Consider the following 19,868-nt stretch of genomic DNA (forward strand, 5'->3'; position numbering starts at 1 on the left):
AACCCACCACCTGAAACGTTTCCACAGTAGGAGAGAGAGCACTAAAGGCTACACAGCCTTGATTTTTTTTTTTTGTCAGTATACTGTGCATTATTCTGACAGTGACCAAGGATAATAATAATAATAATAATAATAATAATAAAAAGCACCCAGACTAAAACCTTTTCTCATTCTCATAAGTACACACAGCCCAGGCCTTGGGGCACCTCCCTGATTTATTGCCTTTTTCATGCTCAATGTGGTCATTTCGAGAATGTTAGCGTAGACCTCTATGGCTGGAACTGCTACCTAGAGACAGGAAATGAACCAGTTCTAAATCAGCCTGTAAATATCAGGCTTCCAAACTACCAGCATATCCAACAACTAGCTGAAACCGAGGCTGCTTCTGTTACACGGAGTTCCCAAGAATATTTTTGAAAAAGAAGCAGTTGTCACACAGCAAAAGCCAAACCCTGGGTTGGTTTCCCAGGGCAGTGATACTCTTAAGTGATTGCAGCGCCCAAGCTATTTAAAGTCAACTTAAGTACACAAAGTAAGACTCCAAACCGGTCACCTCTGGCTAGCAGTCCATCTACAGTTCCATCCATTTGGAATGAAAGAGGAGACTGATGGCATCTTTGGAAAGATTGTAAGTCTAGTCTAGGGGATGGTCAGCTGTGATCCAGAAAACACTTTCTGCTGGCAGAGCCAGATGGCAGGCGGGCAGGCACTCTGAACTTTGTGTTGGGAGTTGCTTATGGGAAAGCTTGCACTGGATCCTCCGACTGAAGTGAATGTTCTGGAAAAGACATCTGCAGAGTGAAGAAGTGGATTTGGAGTCCAGCTGTCCCCGAGTTTAAGGATGTTTTGAAGAAACGTGAGAGTTGACAATTGACTCTGAAGTCATAAGCCGGAGTGGCCTTAGTGTGCAGCTGTACCATTAAGGACCTGGTAAGGATGTGGTCGGCTTGCAGAAGCTTCTCTGGCAAACACCACTGCATACAAACTCTGTGCCCCAACGCTCATCTGCCCAACCCTCACGGTGGTGCATTTTTGCACGATAGTTTCCTGAGCTTACAGCAAGGGTCAGCTGAGATTTGTCCTGGGGAGAGAAAAGTAAAGGCGCCACTCGATTGTCTCTGTGAACCACTCAGAATAATGTGATGCTTCTGGACATGTTTGATTAGTTTAATATCCCATAATATTTCATCCTTCCTTCATATTTTTGGTGGCTTATGAAACAATACTCTCTAGATTTCACTGCAAGTGGAAAGTTGGCTTGGAAACTCTCTATCCAATTATTCCCATATACATTTGAAAACAAATCTTTTTTACTTTTTTGGAAGTTTTTACGGGAGTCGGTAAAAATAGGAAATTTCAGGTTTCAGATGTTTTATTGCATTTTTGTGGCATAATAACAGCTTCATTAAAAATAACTCCACAGTACAATGTAGACGTTGTGAGGCGCTTAAACACTCGCGCCACCGGCTTTCTCTGCAAAATGTCGTGTGCAGGGGAGCGGTGCTGGTTTGTAGTTTATAGTTCATTCTGTTGGGTGTTTGTAAGGTATTGGGTTACCACTCCCTACTGCATGGTCGTACAGGCAGAAGAGGCTGCCAGTTGTATGCTGCAGAGCATGGAGGCTCTGGACACTTCCTAGCTGAGACATCCTTGTACCAAGGTGCTGCAGTCAGCTTCCCTCATGGGAAGGGCTAAGCTCGCTCTGGGGACAGCTCTTCTCTGTAGTGTCCTATTTGGTTGCTGGAAGGAAATGGTGTGGGGGTAAGGACGAGCCTTTCTCTTCTGAGTTTGGAAAATGATTTTAAGATGATGAGAGTGTGGGGAGGAGCCAAAAAGGCATCTGGTCCATTGGGTTTTTGTTAGTCCACTATCCTTTCCAGCTTCCCCCCGCCCCCCCCCCCCAAACAGTGCTCAAGTGTCTCTGGCAGTGGGAAACTCAGTCTCCAAAGGCAGTGCCTTCTGTCTGGACACAGCCTTGGCACTGGAGTTCTTCTTGATGTGGGGCTGAGATCTGGCTTAGCTCAGTTTCCACCCATTGTTCCTAGCTGTGGTTCATGGGACCGCTTTTCCTACTCCCCAGCCATTCGGCTTACAGAGGAAGGCAGTAAGACAGAGCGGGAGGGAGGATGAAGCTGGGGAGGCAAAGCGAGTCTCTTTGACCCTGGGTCTCCTTTGCTGTGAAATGGTGATTGTGGACCTGACCTGACCATTCAGGGTTCTGGGGAGTTGGGAAAGTATGGTCAGAGCACAACCCAGCAAAGTACAAAAAGCCAGTAGCACAGGACCATCTGCATCTTTATCTATAGTCTGGCCTCTGTACACTCATCCATTCTTGTCTGTTGTAGCTTGGGTCTCTCCACTTCTTTCTTTCTCATTAGCTTTGTCTTACCTCACACATCTCCTATCTTTTCTTAGAGATGTTGTCTGCTACAGAATGTCGGGGAACTTCTCCCCTAGAATTAATCACTGAGCAGAGCTTGGTCCTCTTATAAAGGAAAGCATAAATTGGGGCTGACTTACACATTCAGAGGTTTAGTCCATTGTCATGATGGGAAGCGTGGTGGCGTGCAGGCAGATGAGGCATTGAAAAAGGAGCAGAGAGTTCTACATCTGGATCTGAAGGCAGCAGGAAGAGAGAATCACCCTGGGGCTGGCTTGACTATTTGTGAAACCTCAAAACCAGTGACACACTTGCTCTGACAAAGCCACACCTCCCAATAGTGCCATTCTCTGATAACCAAGGATCCAAATCTCTGAGCCTACGGGGGACCATTCCTATTCAAATAATCACATTCCACTCCCTGGCTCTCAAAGGCTTGTAGAAATATCATAATGCAGAAATACATTTAGTCCAACTTCAAAAGTCCCCATAGTCTATAATAGTCTCAACATTGTTCAAAAGTCCAAAGTTCAAAGTCTTTTCTGAGATTCATGGCAGTCTCTTAACTATAACCATCTGTAAAATCAAAATGAAAAAGCAGATCACATACTTGTAACATACAATGGCACAGGATATACATGCCAATTCCAAAAGGGAGGAAAAGAACGATACTGAGGAAATACTAGACCAAGGCAAGACCGAAAACCAGCTGGGCAAACTCTAAACTCTGCACCTCCATGCCTGATGTCAAAGCGCTCCTCAGGTTTCCAGCTCCTTTCAGCTTCATTGACTGCAGCACACTGCTTTCTCCTGGGCCGTTTCTCTCCCTCTCGGCAGATATTCTGGGTCCATATCCCAGGGCTCTGGTGTCTGTAACATTGAGAGGTCTCCACAGCAATGCAGGCTTCTTCTTCACAGCTTCAGGAGAAGGTCTCTGGGCTTCCGTGAAGGGATATCCCTGCTACGCCCTGGTCTCTGGTTTGCAGAGATTCCATAACCCCTCTCTTGTACCCTTGACTCTAAAGCCAGTACCATGTGGAAAAAGGCCACTTTATTTAAACGCATTTTCATCAGCTTCCTATTTTCAATCGTTTCCTTTACTACCTAAGCTTGGCTGTCCTAGAACTTGATCTGTGGCCCAGGCTGGCCTCAAACTCAGAGATCTGCCTGCCCCTGCCTCCATAGTGCTGGGGCTAAAGGCATGCACCACCAAGGTTTATATATATATATATATATATATATATATATATATATATATATATATATATGTTGTAAGCTTAGCTGTGTGGGGTCTTGCCCTGGGGTCACCACTCCCTTTGTTCCATTTAGCATCAGGCTTTTCTGTAGACTTTTCCCCAGTGTTTCTTTTCTTCTCAAACTGTACATTTTGTTTTTTCCTTGAACAGATTGCTCTTTTTCATTGTAGATCTGCATACATGTCCTACTAATAACCAAGCAGCACAGTTCATACTGGGCTGTATTGAAATCTCCTTTGCCAAAGCTGTTAATCTGTAAATCTTCAATTTATCCTCAGGCAGATAGTTTTTGGACAATGGCAGAAAGAAGCCATATAAATATCACAAGAAAGGTCTCTAGGCCCCATACTAATATTCTTCTCCTCTGTAGCCTCTTAAGTCATGCCCCCTACACTTCAAATCACCCCAGTACCACTGTCTTACATGCTCCTATGAGTATGACCCATTAAACCCCACTTAAAGCATTCAACTGCTTTCCAACCCCCCAATCCACATTCCTTCAAACAAAAGCATGGTCAGGCCTATCATAGCAATGCTCCAGTCCCTAGTATTAACTTCTATGATTTTTAGGGCTTCTGTTACTATGAAGAGACATCATGACTCATAAAAGAACGCATTTAATTGAGGTAGCATATAGGTTCGTAGGTTTAGTACATTATCATTATGGTGGTAAGCATAGTGGTACAAAGGCAGACATGGTGCTGGAGAAGAACCAAGGGTTCTACATCCAGATCCACAGGCAGCAGAAAGAGAGAGACGCTGAGCCTGTCTTGAACATTTGAAACCCAAAGCCTATCCCCCAGTGGCACAGTTCTTCCCACAAGGACACACCTCGTAATAGTGCCCCTCTGTGGTGACCAAACATTCATATCTATGAGACTTTGGAGGACATTCTTATTCAAACCACCATACCTTCTTATAACATTTTGCCCTCCCTTTCTGGGGGCAGTAGAACAGAAAGTGGCAGGAATGAGGGGACAGAGCTTTTTGTCTCCTCAGCAAAGTGTTGGGGGATTTTTAATAACCTTTCAAGGGTCTGAGATCCTTTTAGTTTCTCTTATTTTATTCTCTGTAGTAATGAGAGTGAGCCCAGTACACATGTTTTAGGCAAGTGCTCTACCACGGAGCTATGTCCCCAGATCCCCTTTCCCTTGTGATTTTGGGACAGTCTTTTTAAGTTGCCTGTGCTCCCCTTGAACTCCTGTGCAAAACAGACAGGACTTGAACATGTGATTTCCCTGTCTCAGCCTTCTAAGTAACTGAGATGACAGATTTGCACAGATCATGTGTGGTCACTTAAAACTGGATGGAAAACAACTATGTGAGTTACAGTCCTAGTCATTGGTCTCCAGAAAAAGACAGCCAATAAGAGATCCATCTATGTTTTCATGCATGTGAAGGAGGACAGGATGGAGCATTGATTGGTTCACGTGATTATGGAGACAGAGACATCCCCTGCCCACCAAGTTCAACCTGAGGAACAATGAAAGCTGTGTGACCCATATCACACCTGGAAGCTTGATAACAAGGTGGGAGAGTGTGACCCTAGGTCCAAGTGGGGTGCTCGATGAGATGCCTCACCTTGAAGTTCAAGGGAGACTGACTAAAGGGCTGTCTCCCTTTCCTCTGCCTCTGCTCTCTCCAGATCCCCCAACAAGCAGACGATGCCCATACACAAGCATTAGTGTTCTTTGCATTACTGAGCCCTCATGTCAGCCTACTCTGGAAATGGCGTAGCCATACCCAGGAAGTGCAATCTGGGCACCCTATAACCAGTTGAGCCCCAGGGAGAATCAATGGCCGCAGTTATTTTTGTGAGTTTTGTAATTTCATTGTGAGTCCCATTCGGGCAGCATAGAAGTCTGGAGTGGGAGAGACACTCTAGCCTCAAGGCTGCTGTGACCCACCCTCTTCAGGAAAAGTGAAGGCTTCTGCAGGGAGCTGCCACTGTTCCCTCTGCAGGGAGCGGTTAGTGCTCCTTCTCCTCGGCTCATTTTTGCTATGTTTACTCTCAGTGTTGTGCAGGGTGAAAGACAGATGTTAATCTTCAAACACAAAGGCCGTCTTAAAGCAGGTCACAGCTGCCTTACATAGCTGGTCCCTAAAGAGTTTTCTCCTTGTATAGATCTCACTGTTCATATTCAGTTATCCTGAACATCCCTCAAGATAGCACGTGGATTCCCAACACCCAGCAGGGTGGTTCACAAGACAAACAGAATCGCCAGTCCTTTGTTGAGCCTTTTGGGTTTTTTTTTTAAGCTTTACTATTTTCCCCTTAATTTATTTATTTAACTTACATCCTTATTGCAGCCCCCCTTCCTCTCCTCTCACTTCTACCCTCCCCCATTATCTCCTCCTCTTCTCCTCTGAGAAGGGAAGTCGCTCCCCATCCCCCCATGGGTAACAACCCACCTTGGCCACCCTGGCAAATCAGGTCTCAGCAGGATTAGGCACATCTCCCATTGAGGCCAGACAAGGCAGCCTAGTTAGGGGAAGGGGATAATTCAATGGCAGACAACAGAGTCAGGGGGAGCATCCTGCTCCACTTGTTAGAGGGCCCACATGAAGAACAAGCTGCACATCTGCTACATATGTGTAAGGGGACCAGGTCCAGTTCATGCACCCTCTTTGGTTGGTGTTTCAGTCTCTGTGAGCCCCCATGGGCCCAGGTTAGTTGACTCTGTAGGTTTTCTTATAGTGTCCTCTACCCCTCTGACTCCCTCATTCCTTCCCCCCTCCCCACTTCCACAGTACTCCCCAGGCTCTGCCGAATGTTTGGCTGTGGGTCTCTGCATCTGTTTCCATCAGCCGCTGTATGAAGCCTCTTAGAAGACAGTTATGCTAGGCTCCTGTCTGCAGGCAACCTAGATGTCCCTCAGTCGATGAGTAGATAAAGAAAATACATAATGGAATACTACTCACCTGTTAAAAACAAAGATGTCATGAAATTATCAGGCAAGTGGATGGAATTAGAAAATTTCATTCTATAACCCAGACCCAGAAAGACACACAAATGGTATATATTCACTTATAGGTGAATATTAGCCATAAAGTGCAGGATAACCTTGCTCTAATCCAGACTCAAAGAAGTCAAGTAACAACAAAGGCCCTAGGCAGGATGCCTAAATCTCACTCAGATGGGGAAGTAAAATAGATTTTGGAGGTGGATGGATGGAGGGAACTTGGCAGGAGAGAGGCTGGGGAGAGGAACAAGGTGGGGGTCAGATGTGGGGAGAGGGAGGGGCAAGAGGGCTGGGAGAGAGAGTGACAGTTGGTGGAGGAGCATATCTGGGAGTATCTGCAGTCCGGGACAGGAGGTTCTAGGGGGCCTATGGGGCTGACACTAGCTGAGACTTCTAGCTGCAGGGGATATGGAGACTGAAGTGGCCACCTCCTGTAGCCAGGTGGGATTTCCAGTAGAGGGAAGGGGGACATCAACCCACCCATAAAAGCCTTCAACCGAAAATGCCTGCCTATAAGACATGCAGACATAAAGATGGAGCAGAGACGGAGGGAACGGCCAAGCAATGACTGGCCCAACTTGAGACTCATCCCACGGGAGAGAGTCAATCCCTGACACTATTAATGATGCTCTGCTATGCTTGCAGACAGGAACCGAGCCGTAACTGTCCTCTCTGGAGTCTTTTAACTTTCCTCTAAATGGAGGGTTTCCTCCCCCAAATCATTTGAGAAGCATTAAAATTTAAAATTATAATAGAATCCCAGTCCATGCTCAAACATTTAATAATATATAAAAGGCAAGTGGTTATGAAAGGAAAGATGTGCCTGTGGCTCGTGCTCTGTTATCAAAAGCAATAAGCTCTGAACATTGGCGAGGAAGGCAGGATGGAGACTGTCCAGATCCTATTAAAGGCCCCCTCTCTCCACATTGCTTCTTTTCCAGGGCATACAAAAACAAGCACAATAATATATTTTTGCCCATAGGTGCCAAAACTTGTGCTGTTCTCTTTCAGACACTTTCCTTTGTTGTGTTTGGGAACAAATGTTCATCTCTCTCTCTCTCTCTCTCTCTCTCTGTGTGTGTGTGTGTGTGTGTGTGTGNAGAGAGAGAGAGAGAGAGAGAGAGAGAGAGAGAAGCTGGATGTGAAAATGGCTTCACAAGACTTGCAATAATGTGATGAAACTAGCAGAAGATTCCTCTTGTGTGTGAACACGGCCTATGTTTATCTCCTGTCAGAGCTCTGTTCCTGGACGGTGTAGTAATATCAATTAGCATGTGGACAGTAAAGGGCTGGCATCTCCTGTGAGGATGCTGATGGGAATTCAGAGATGGGAGTCCACTTGGAAACCCCAAGGAACACAACCAGAGCCCAGGACTAGTAAGTCAGCATCACTGCCTCTCGATCCGAATGGGCTGGAGTAAGGGGCTAACATGTGGGTGTGGCTCCTGAGACCTGGGGACCTTATTCTTTAGGACACCTCCAGAAGGAGGAGCCCAGCCAGCTTCAGATAGGCTCTGTATCCTCCCATCTCTGTTGGAACTTCTCATTGACCTAGCATGACAGTAGTTTAGAGAAACAAGGAAGCTTTGTGGTCCATCCATGTAGCTGCCTTTAGCAGAGATTAGGTGAAGGTTGTGGGTGCTTAGAAGGGCACCTGGACTTCCTGGAACCACCTGATGAGCTATAAATATCAAGGCAGGTAAAAGCTGGTGCATCCTGTTGAGCCATACGAATTGTGGGAGTTATCAGGATTGTGCTTTTGTTTGTTTGTTTGTTTTGTTGTTCTTTGTTTTTTCGAGACATGGTTTCTCTGTATAGCCCTGGCTATCCTGGAACTCACTCTGTAGACCAGGCTGGCCTTGAATCCGCCTGCCTCTCCCCCTCCCCTGCTCCCCCACTCCAAGTGCTGGGATTAAAGGTATGTGCCATCACTGCCCAGCTCAGGATTGTGCTCTTATGGAAGATCATATTCATGTCTTTTTTACTCCTTGAATCATGATTTAAAATGCCAAATAGCTGAAAATCATTGCTAACTCATTAGTATGTGTGTGAGAGAGAGAGAGGGAGGGAGGGAGGAGAAAGAGAGAGAGGATGTGAATCTGTGTGTTAGTGTGAGTAGTGTGTGTGTGTGTGTGAATATGTTCGTGCGAGAGAGATAGAATGTGAGTCTCTGTGTGTAAGAGTGTGTGAGAGTATACGTTTATGTGTCTGTGTGAATATGTATTTGTGTGTGTATGTATGGGGGGTGTTGAGACAGGGGTGGGAAGTGAATGGGAAAGCCAGCCAGAACCTCTGTGTGAGACTCTACATAAGACATTGGAAATTTGGCCAAGGCCGTGGGTGAGGCCAATCCTCTCGTGGGAAAGAAGACAAAGAAATGAGTTCAAGGGAGCTTCCTGGAACTGGGCTGGTGGATTTGTACACATGATGTGACTTACAGTTGAAGAAGTCAGACTTGGGGAATGATTGCCATTGTTCGGTCCAGGCATTTTGAGTTAGACCCTAGAGGGTGGAGAAGAGGGCCTGCCCTGAAGGAAATGGTTCCGGTTCCTTACAATGAGGTAGTTCTAGGCTGAGAGAGTTCTCATAAGGAGCAGTGAGGTAGAAAAGTCTGAAGCTTGCAGCTAAAACTGATTGATGGAGACAGGAGCGGTCTTCACTGAGTATGTCCTGGTCCTGGAGAGCAGTTCTATCTTATAGTATCACTGTCTACATGAAATGATGAGATAAACTGCTACACCGAAAACTCTTAGGAAACTGTCTGACACATAAGCATACACAAATTATTCACACAGTCACCACTCAAGAAACACCTTTATTTATTTATTGCTTTTCGTTATGTTTTGTTTGGTTTTGTTTGGTTTGGTTTGGTTTGGTTTTGAGACAGGGTCTCTTTCTACATAATTCTGGGTGTTCTGAAACTCACTGTGTAGACCAGGTTGGCCTGGAAAACTGAGAGCTGGGATTAAAGGCATGCAGTACCACACCCAGCTAAGGAATGCTTATTGAGTCCTGCTCCAGAGGCTGCAGGATGGCTCAGTGGGTAAGGCATTTGCTGTGCAGATGAGAGAATCTGAGTTTGGGTCCTCAGAACCCACTAAGGCCAGACATGACAACATGCATCTGGAATATCTGTGCACTTACGGTGAGATGCAGGGCAGGCACAGAAGACACCACCGAACCCTGGGCCAGCTAGCCGGGGGACGAAGAGGTAAAAAAAAAAAAAAAAAAATTCTCTTCTCAAACAAGGAGAAAGTAAAGACTGAGACCCAAGCTTACTCTCTTGTTTCCACATACAGCATGTGCTTACATGAATGAAGACACACACACACACACACACATACACACACACACACATACATGAACATACATGCTCATAATGAAACAGTTGCCTGTGCAAGGCTTATTAGGCCAGAGACTCACAAAGATCTTTGTAGATTAGACCTTTTATTCACACTCAGCACGTTACATGTGTAAGGTGTGTATTTGTTAGTTGCAAGTTGTAAACATACTGCTGGCTGGGCTACAGAGCATCCCTGGGTTCCTGGACTGAAGAAAGAAGGGTGTGCCTATTGAAATGGCTCACGCTCTTTGAACTGCTCTTACAGTAACAGGCCTGAGACCTTAACACCACTGAAACCAGATTAGAGGGACCATTCCGACCTTAGGACCCAGCACTTAGGCCCTACTGCCTGTCAAAATGGAGACAAAGAACTAATCCATCAAAGACCCAGTGTGGTCCAGGATACCAGACACTTCCTGAATACAGGAACCTTGCTTTGCTTTTTTGGCTTCTGTGGTTTCAAGACTCACTAACTGTTCTTGTTAACTGAAGTTCATCAACAGAACAAGGTTTTTGTGCATAAAAGGCGGTGAGATTTGGGGAAGCTGACCCAAATAGTCACCAGCTAGCAATACAGACTCTCCATTTGGCTTTGAGAATGTCTGGTGGACCTACCATGCAATAATACTCCCAGTAGCACCCATGGTTCAATACTGTAACGTGGGGACTTAAAGTCTGAGGGCCTGGCTCCCCTGTAACAGGAGTATAACCTGGCTTTACTGGTTGGACTGGGCTTGGGAGGTAAGCAAGGGTAGGTAGTCTTCAGCATTTTGTACCAGGATGAGGTGAAAGTTCTGAGTTTTTCCTGAAACAGAAGCTTCACAGAAGCTTAAAAGACGTTTTTATATTTTAGGGGGCAGAGGCTATCCTGACAAGAGCCAAGACTCCTGGTTTAATTTAAACAGACGGGAACTCTCTATGGCTCCTTGAGAGAAGACTACGATTCACCCCAACACGTGCTCTTAAACTTGTTCTCACAAGTTGTTCTTAAAAGTGTTCTTAAAAAGTTCTTAAAGTTGTTTTTAAAAGTTCTTTTAAGTATGTATTTATTTTATATATATGAATGTTTTGCTTGTATGTATGTCTATCTATATACCACGTGGATGCCTGGTATTTTAGGTACACAGGGCACTGGGTGTCCTAGTGCTGAAGTTATAGATTATTGTGAGCTTGCCACGTGGGCGCTGGAAACCAAACCTGGTTCTCTGCAACATCAGCAAGTGTTCTTAACCATTGAGTTGTGGCTCCAGCCTACAATGCCTGCTTTTGGCATGGTGTCCACTCAGGGTCCAATGTTAACAAACATTGTACTTTGTAGGTCTGGCTCTCAAGGCTCAGATCTCAATATCCTTGGGTTCTATTAACTGATTCCAGGAGAGAAAATTGGGAAAGCCATACAAAGGAAAGAAAACCAGCAAAATTCTCTCATCTTCTAGTCCCAGAACTCAAAGGGAAGAGGCCCAGCCTTCTCATGTTTGTCATATGGGGGTCTCTGTTCTCACCAGGCCTTGAATTTCCTGTCAGGTAAGACAAGTGCAGGAGAAGAGAATGACAGATAATAGTGAAATTGAGTGTGATACCAACCAGGGTGCCCCCAGGATCAGCCACAGGGCCCGGCAAGTAAAGAGAAATGCCCATCAGGAATGTCTGGGAATAAGTTCTGCCAGAGGAAGGGAGAAGACAAGAGCAGCGAACCCCAGGAAGGTCAGGTCGTGCTTAAAGGTTCCTGCCTTCACTCAGGGCAAAGGGAGACCGGGTGAGCAGAGCCCTTCATGGCATGCCAAAACCTACATTGTTCAACATCAAAACAGGTATCTTGGGAGCACGGGAAATGATTCTTATTACAAGAACAAGGCATGCATAAACCTTTGTCTCAAAAAAAAAATCTACAGAAACCTAATCCTGTACAACAGAAGACTGCTTAAGTCAATGCTACACTGGAATTGATGTTTGCCAAGCTCTGCATGGCAATCCTATGATGCATTTTGGTGTGTTTCTAGTTCATATTATAGTGGTTTCCTGATAAGTAAAACCATTTGTATATTTTTAATAATAGTAAAGAAAAATGAAATTTAAAATGTCAGTTAAGAAAAACCCTGAAAAATGTTGCTTGTTGCAATTCCAAGTCTGCTGTATAATTTAACGAAAGTCTATGGAGAATAAAATTATTAATAAAACAATAACAGACAAATTACAAGTTTTCCTTTGCGGTGCTCAGATGACCTAGTTTTTCCCAGGGAAGAGAGCCTGTACGCATAAAATTAGCCGTATTGCATTTCAATTTCATTGGTAAATACTATTTTAAGAAGGTGATTAGCAGAGAAACACAAAATTTGGAGTATTTTTTTAAATTTGGCATTTCCCCAGAATACTTATGAACTCTTGGTACTTAAAATATGTGCTACAAGGAAATGATAAATTATCACATTATTCTAAAGCAATAATAACATACAGTCCTACACTTGCTTCAGAAATGGGTCACTAAGATGGCAATACAACCAAGCTACTTCCTCATACAGATTTCTTTTCCAGCTCATGAATTTATGTGAGAGTCATTCATCAGAAGAGATTCACATCTTGTCACTATTTCTTCCTGGTCACCTACCTGGACCTCACCCCCAACACCCACCAGACCAGGTGAGTCCCCCAAGCCGGAAGCCTGGGAACACCTTCTGTCTTTGCATTGCTAAGGTTTGTCATTGCATCTCCTCAGGTTTCCTTAGACCTGAAGGTGAGCTGGGTCCTGTTTCTCTGGGACCTCGATTGTACTCCTCCCTAGAATATGCACACAGCTGCTCCTTCTCCCTGTGAGTGCTCCGACTCCAGACTGTAGTCCTCGCTAGAATATTTACTTATCTGTTCCTCCCTGTGAGTGCTAACCACAGAGCAAGGGCCGTCTCTGCTTCTGGGTTTGGGTTGCTGTTCTCTGACACTGAGACCAACAGATTTTACTTGATCTCAGGTCAGAATTGAGCCAAGCTAACTGGTTGCCTCTGATAGCCATGCACCTTGCCATTGACACTGTCACCAACTTTGAACACTTGTGTTTGGACTGGCCCGAATCAAGTCCTTGCAGTATTTAAAAACTGAACATAGCGACAATTGCTCTGTCAAGTTCATGGGAGCTATGAGGGAAAAACAAACAAACAAATAAAACAAAACAAAACAAAACCAAAAAAACTAAAGCAAAACAAAAAAGCCAAACCAAACCAAACCAGAACATGTCACCTGATTTTATCTCTTTGGGCACAGACACTGGTTCAAGTCAAGTCTTAATTTTTTTCTGCATATCTAGGCCCTATAGATTAGGCAACTTGAAGCCTGACAGCCCTGTTCCTAGACCTGTTGCATCCAGGTTGGTTCTTGAGAAAAGTCTCAGGTCCCCATGATGGTAAAGGCGAGGGTGGCATCATTTGGAAATGCCGTGAGAAGCTGAGGGGAGGGTACCTGGAGGGGGAGAGAGAGAGAGAGAGAGAGAGAGAGAGAGAGAGAGAGAGAGAGAGAGAGAGAGAGAAACAGCCTAGGAACTGATGATGTGCAGTGGGAGAATAGCTAAGGAGCAGGCCTAAGGCCCTGCCAGGCATTCTGCTTGCCTCCTCCACTCTTACTTCTTTAATGCTGTATGAGGTAGCGAGTATATTTATGTTCATCAGAGAAGGAAAGAGGCAGTCTCAAAGGCTGAGATGTTTGTGAAAGTCACAGAGATAAGAATGTCAGAGCTGGAAATTGATCATGGTATAGGTACTCACATCTGCTAAAGCTATTCCTAAGCCCTCTGGTTCTGCAGTAGAGTAAGTGGAGTTCAGCATGGAGTAAGAGAAGAGCGTAATGGAGGTGTGCCTTAGGGTTCAGGACTTCTGAAGAAAAGTCATTCATTCATTCATTGATTCATTCATTCATTTTAGGTACCTGTGTTTTATAACAATCATGGTTTGTGATACCCCCAAATTCATACGCTGAAATCCTAACAGTCGTGACTCCAAAATGGGGCCATATTTAGAGACAGGGTCTTTACCTGCAAAGGTAGCAATGTAAACTGAAATTATTAGCATAAGCTCTAGTCTAATACTACTAACATTCTCATAGAAAGGGAAATTTGGACGTAGGTGGACTTTATTCTTTAATAAAACGAGAAAAAAAAATCAAAACTACTCTTTAAGACAATGGGTGTACAAGCCAAAGAGTGTGGTCACGAATAACCCTTTCCCTCACAGCCCCAAGAGGGAATTAACCCGGCCAGCACCACATGTTGGACTTCTGGTCTCTAAAACCACAGGAAAGCTGAAGCCCTCCAGTACTAGGTTTACTCTGCTCGCACAGCCCCAGAAAACAAGCACAGCCTGGCTGACGGGCATTCTAGAAGGAGGAATCCCTCTTCGCAATCCCATCCGCCTCCACGTCGGTTATGAGGGCGGAGTGATTCAGGGTAGGCGGCACATGGAGATGGTGCCGGATTCAGAGAGCTGCCACCTGCTCACCAGCAGATACTGCAGAGTGCGCAAGGGCGTGGCCTGCTTCTGTCTCAACGCCGTGGTTTGTGTGGCATAAGGGATCCTTAGGGCCCACGGCAGTTAGAAGCTTGGTCTTCAGGATGGCACTTTGGGAAGTGCTGTGGAATCTTTGGTAGGTGGATTCTATGTCACTGCTCTGTGCCCTTGAAAGGTGGTTTTTATGAGGACTCCTTGGTGTTTTATGGGGGGAGACAACTATTATACCAGCCCAAGCTTGGCTCTAGACTCTACTTTCTCCCCTAGGGTTAGCATTCCTTCTAGGCTCCGTCCCACAGTTTATGCCTGACTCACTATAAAAGGGGCTGTTTGCCCTCTCCTCAGTCTCTCACTCTCTTGCTCCCCTACTCTCTTTCCTTCTCTGTCTCTCCTCTCCTCAATCCCCATCCTCTCTCTCTTCATGTCTTCCTGGCCAGCCTTTACTCTCCCCCCCCCAACTCTCCTCCCCATGCCATAAGTAAACTCGATTCCATACTATATCTGTCTTATGGTTGGTACCTCAGGGGGAAGGGGAGCCTATCATAGGGCTGCTAAGGCACCCCATTCCCCCACACCATACTGTGCCTCTACCAAACATATCCTGGTTCTTTTGTTTTTTAGAAAACACAACACCTAGGGTCCATAACTTCTTTCTGTCTTTCATGAGGATGCTTCTCATTGATTTTGGACTCACTCAGGTATCCCAAAATCTTCTCATCTCTGAGACCATTCTTCTACTTAAGATCTTCTCCATAGGTTTGAGAACAGGCATCTCTTTTGGAGGGCCACCATTCAACCTATTCTGCCAACTATGTTCTATAAAGTGTTCAACTTAATCTCCATCATAGCTCCCTGCAGTCTCCATTTCTAGAAAATGAGCTGGGTTCTGACCATTGCCCAGGGCGGCGGCAGAGCTTGGATGACATTATTAATATTCGTGGCCTTCAGGCCCCAGCCTGCCCCCCACCCATGCTTTGAGTTAAGCATGATTTAAAAACATCTACAGAGAAAGATCTCACTTCAGGCTATGAGCACTGCAATACAAGGTTTACCCGTGAGCATGAAGAAAAGAACTAAGCTCCCAATTTCTTTCACAAAATACCAGCTGCAGAAGGAACAGGATCTGCTTTGCAATGACAGCTTTATATTCCTGCATTGTGCCTGTCTTCACAACAAGGATGCTCACTTCTAATATTTAACTTACAGCTGGTAAGGGAAAATAGCTTTGAACTATTTTCAAGGATTGTGCCAAATACTTAAAGATTCAAAGGCAGAGAAAATTGTCGTCGTTTTCCTCAGCAGACTTGCTCTTCCTGCTTTATTGTCTAGTTTCTCCACACTTAAGCAAAGATATTAAAAAAAAAAAACCCACTAAGTTGTATGTGTGTTCGTGTTTGTGTGTGTTTCTGTTTGTCTGTTGTGTGCTTTTGTGTATTTTGTGTGTGTTGTGTGTTTGTGTATTTGTGTGTGTGTGTGTGGTTGTGTTTATTATATGTGTGTTATGAGAATGTTTATTGTGTGTGGGTGTTGTATGGTGTGTGCATGTTTGTGTGTGAGTTGTGTGTGTTTGGTGTATATGTGTGTATGTGTGTGTGTTTACTTCTTTTCTGGAAAGCTCTCCTTTCCCACCCTTTATATTAAAAACTCAAACCAGAACCAGTGTGTATGATCATCAGTTTGGCCATCGTGGGTGTCCATTTCATGGACAGATGGGAATTAAGCAGAGTGTCAAGACTTGGCTCTCCTAACCTCAGCGGATTCAGAAAAGTGAAAAGACAGGAGACTATAGCACTCAACATACTTCTTCCCCACGTCAGCTCTGCGGCTTGGACAGATAGGGTCAGCTCTTCACGCCTCTGTCTCCTCATTGCAAAGTGAGAATTGTGTCCATCTCATGGACTCCCATGGGAGTTACATACAATGTGTGCTCAGCTCACATGGCACTGGCTACAGTCAGCGTCCCCTTTCTCCTCCCCGTCCTCTTCCTTTCTCTAGAGGTTCCTCTGTTTTGCTCTTCTATTGAGCTTTTTTTGTTGTTGGCAGACAAACTCTCCAAAGCTGTTTTGAATTCTAGGACAATCCTTGCTGCTTAGCTTTCGGCTTTTGTGATTTTTTTTTTTTACAAGTCAGCCCTTTTTCTTTGGATTCTGTCTTCTCAGTTTTCTTTACTGGCATCTTTCTGGTTTACTAACTCTAAAATGCATTTTGGGGTAAGTTTGTATGTAAACAATGGGCAACTGGAGTCCCTGGGTATCTGTTTCACAGGAGATGGGGGAAGGTGCAGGAAGGATGTGAAGGGCCAGTGATGGCTTTTAGCCTCTTTAGTCTTCAGAGCCACACCCTTCTCTATCAGCCTATGTGAGCCTGTAATGGACCCAGTTTTACTCTGTAGTGGGGCTTAGTTCACCTTTACTCTGCTCTGGATGGAAAGCTGGAAGAGGAGCTGTGAGGGCTGTGAACTTCCTGGGTCACAGTGGATATTCTAGGATGGCAGAAGGCACCAAGAGGAGCAGGCTGAGCTCCACTCCTCCAGCAGAATGACACGAATCCCAGGGTTGGTCACTGATCCGAATGTGGGGAGGGCTGCTCACAAGCATGTGTCCTCTGTGCATTCTGTTCTTGAAGTGGGGATGACAAGGAGTTGAGGTTCTCCCCAGAAACCTCTGCTCCCAGGGACACTGCAACAACCTCAACGCAGGTGAAGTCTGAGACTAAGATAACCCAAATCACAACACTAGCAGGTTCACGTCCCAGCTTCTGCTGCCATCGAGCGTCTTTGGAAGTCCATACTTTCTGACTGCGTTACCCAAGTCGCCCAGGTTCTGCCTCTGTGGTAGTGTGGTGTCTATGCATTGTGTCTGTCTTCAGATGGAGGGCTTCTCTGTGTGAGAAGCTTAGGTCTTCTCCACTTTTACCCTTTTATTTATGATTAAGGCACATGGTGCTACTTTCCTTTTATGAGGCTGACCTCTTCAGCCCTTGGCTTTTGCAGGTCTTTCAGCTATTAATGTTCTTGGTCTCATGTTGACACTCCAAGATGCTTTCTGACATGTCCTTCATGACCAACCCCTGTGTGAAGCAACTCCATAGTGCATTGAAATATGCACAATTCATTCAGCTTCCGGTCTAAGTCACAGGCCGTTTATTTTGCAGAACCATTGATGTAGGAAACGGTGATCCATTTCCCTTCCACTTTCTCTTAGTTGTTTGATAAATTCCCACTGGCTTTAAATCAGATCCAATAAAACTGTACTTGTATAAATAGACTCTCCACGGCAAAGCAGAAGAAACCCTGTCATTGACATCACAGGACAGTGTGGCTTGAAGGGACTACTGAAGGAACTCTCTGTTGGAAATCACGGCACACATGCCACACGGCCTTGAAATTCTTTGAACAGTCGGCATTCATCAGGTGCAGTCTCTTGGCTGCCAGAGGATCTTAGACAACTGGATGAAGAAGGTTTGGGAAAGAACAACTCAGAAAGTATCCTAAATGAAGGACTGTCAGTGGGCAGGGATTCCATTAAGTGGAAGCGCCCTATCAATGCCTTATCACCTGTGTGTGCTCCATGACTGTGAGACATCATCCCGACTCTGTGCACCCGACTCTCTTCTGTCCCCCTTTGCTGCCTTTGGAGACCTCCATAGGCTGCTCCTGAAGATGAAATTTCTAGTCAAGAGCTCAGATCTGCATGGATCATTGGACATCTACAAAGTCTATGGGGGAAAACCCAGCAGGGCAGAGTGAGTTCAGACCAATCAACATGCTGCTCTTCTTGCAGCCTTCCCTACCGACTAGCTTCTCTTGAATGCTACATGAGACTGCCAGGACAACAGGCTTCCTTCTCCCAAGCAGCATGAGATGACATCTTTCTTTTATTCCTCACATAACACAAGGATACAGGAAGACACACTGATTGGAGCACACAACAGAATTTGTTTCTTTGTATAAATAAAGCGCTCTCTGTACGAACCCCCTCTGGTCTAGGGATCATTGTTTCCTTTCTTAATCCGGATACTTTGTTACCCAGGCCTGTTTGCTACAACAAACCACATCCACAGTACGATTCAATTTCCTCCACTCTCTCTTCTCACCAACGCCCTTCATAAAAAGCTGGCTATTTTAACACCTTAGTATGTGCAGCAAAACTAGGTGGTTTGCAAATTAGAGTTTTATATGAAAGCATTTATAGCTATTTTCCTTCTAAACTGCTACATTTTTTGGTAGCTCAAAATATTCTGTTTCTTCAACAAATGTACAAATTAAAATAGGATTTACTCTCATTCTAATGCTTTGCTTGCTTCTAAATTAGCAGTTTTAAAATGCTGTTCTTATAGACACAGGCATACTTTCTCTTCTGTTTTATTCCCACATGGTCACAACCTTTGCTTTATTGTGACAGGGCTGAATTAAGTCTCCAGCTTTCAGCTGAAGTCACATTGCCCATGCCACATACTACAGAGGCCACTTTAAAGTTGTTCGTTTCCTTCATGGCAATTTTGACTGCGTGAAAAATATCCCACCAAATTTAATATGTCCATAATAACAGCCAGGTTTTATTTATTTATTTTTATTTTCCACGTTTTGATAGTATGCAAAAATAGTGGGTTTCATTATGACATTTTCAAGCATGCATCTTTGTTTACTTTCCTCCCAGACTTCCCTTCCAATCTCTTACTTTCCTTCCCCTCCTCCCCCCAGTAGTCCCCATCTTTTCCTACACCCACACCAGGTTTTAAAATTGTCTTGATTTAATCAAAAGCTGATATATAAATGTCCATATGTTATAATCTCTCTCAGACATGACCATCGTGGTATTTAACAAGGTAAAGGGAACACGTGTTTTGAGCCAGCAACTAAGCTAACTGTGTTATGCCTACAGACCTAGGCCTGAGGAGGAGGCTCTTCCAAAGCAGCAGTGTGGGATGCTGGCTCTGCTTCTTGTCTTTATTCTCCGGCTGGTTCTTGGCCTCCTCACAGATATTCAGAGTCACTGGATGGCTTTGAGTTCCTTCCTTCCTTCCTTCCTTCCTTCCTTCCTTCCTTCCTTCCTTCCTCCTTCCTTTTTTCCTTCCTTTCTCCTTTTCTTCCTTCTTTCTCCTCCATCATCGCCCTCTTCCTTCTCCTCTTCATCTGTTTCTTTGACCTGGTCTTAAGTAGCACAGGTTGGCCTCAAACTTGCCAAGTAGTTCAGGATGGTCTTGAACTTCTGGTCTTCCTGTCTCCACTTCCTGAGTTCTGAGATTACAGGTGTATCGCCCCACCCACTCTACAGAGAGGTAGGCCCAGCTGGTTGTGGGTGGTACCATCCCTGGGCAGGTGGTCTAGGTTGTATATGGAAGTTGGCTGAGCACTGACCAGCGAGAGTGAGCATTCCTCAGAGTGAAAGTGGAATTCCTCTGTGCTTTCTGCTTCAGTTCCCACTTACGTTCTGCCCT

At 45.0% G+C, this 19,868-nt stretch overlaps 1 long non-coding RNA gene across 1 annotated transcript; it reads left to right on the plus strand.

Moving 5' to 3' along the window:
* The first annotated feature begins 689 nt into the window (after nt 1-689).
* Nucleotides 690-18,397, plus strand: LOC110299637. Its single transcript, XR_002378499.1, has 3 exons — nt 690-930; nt 12,475-12,579; nt 17,695-18,397. It is a non-coding gene; the product is annotated as an uncharacterized LOC110299637 (long non-coding RNA).
* Nucleotides 18,398-19,868: the final 1,471 nt, after the last annotated feature.

The sequence above is a fragment of the Mus caroli genome, chromosome 8 (genome assembly GCF_900094665.2).
Source record: "Mus caroli chromosome 8, CAROLI_EIJ_v1.1, whole genome shotgun sequence".
Classification (NCBI taxonomy): domain Eukaryota; kingdom Metazoa; phylum Chordata; class Mammalia; order Rodentia; family Muridae; genus Mus; species Mus caroli.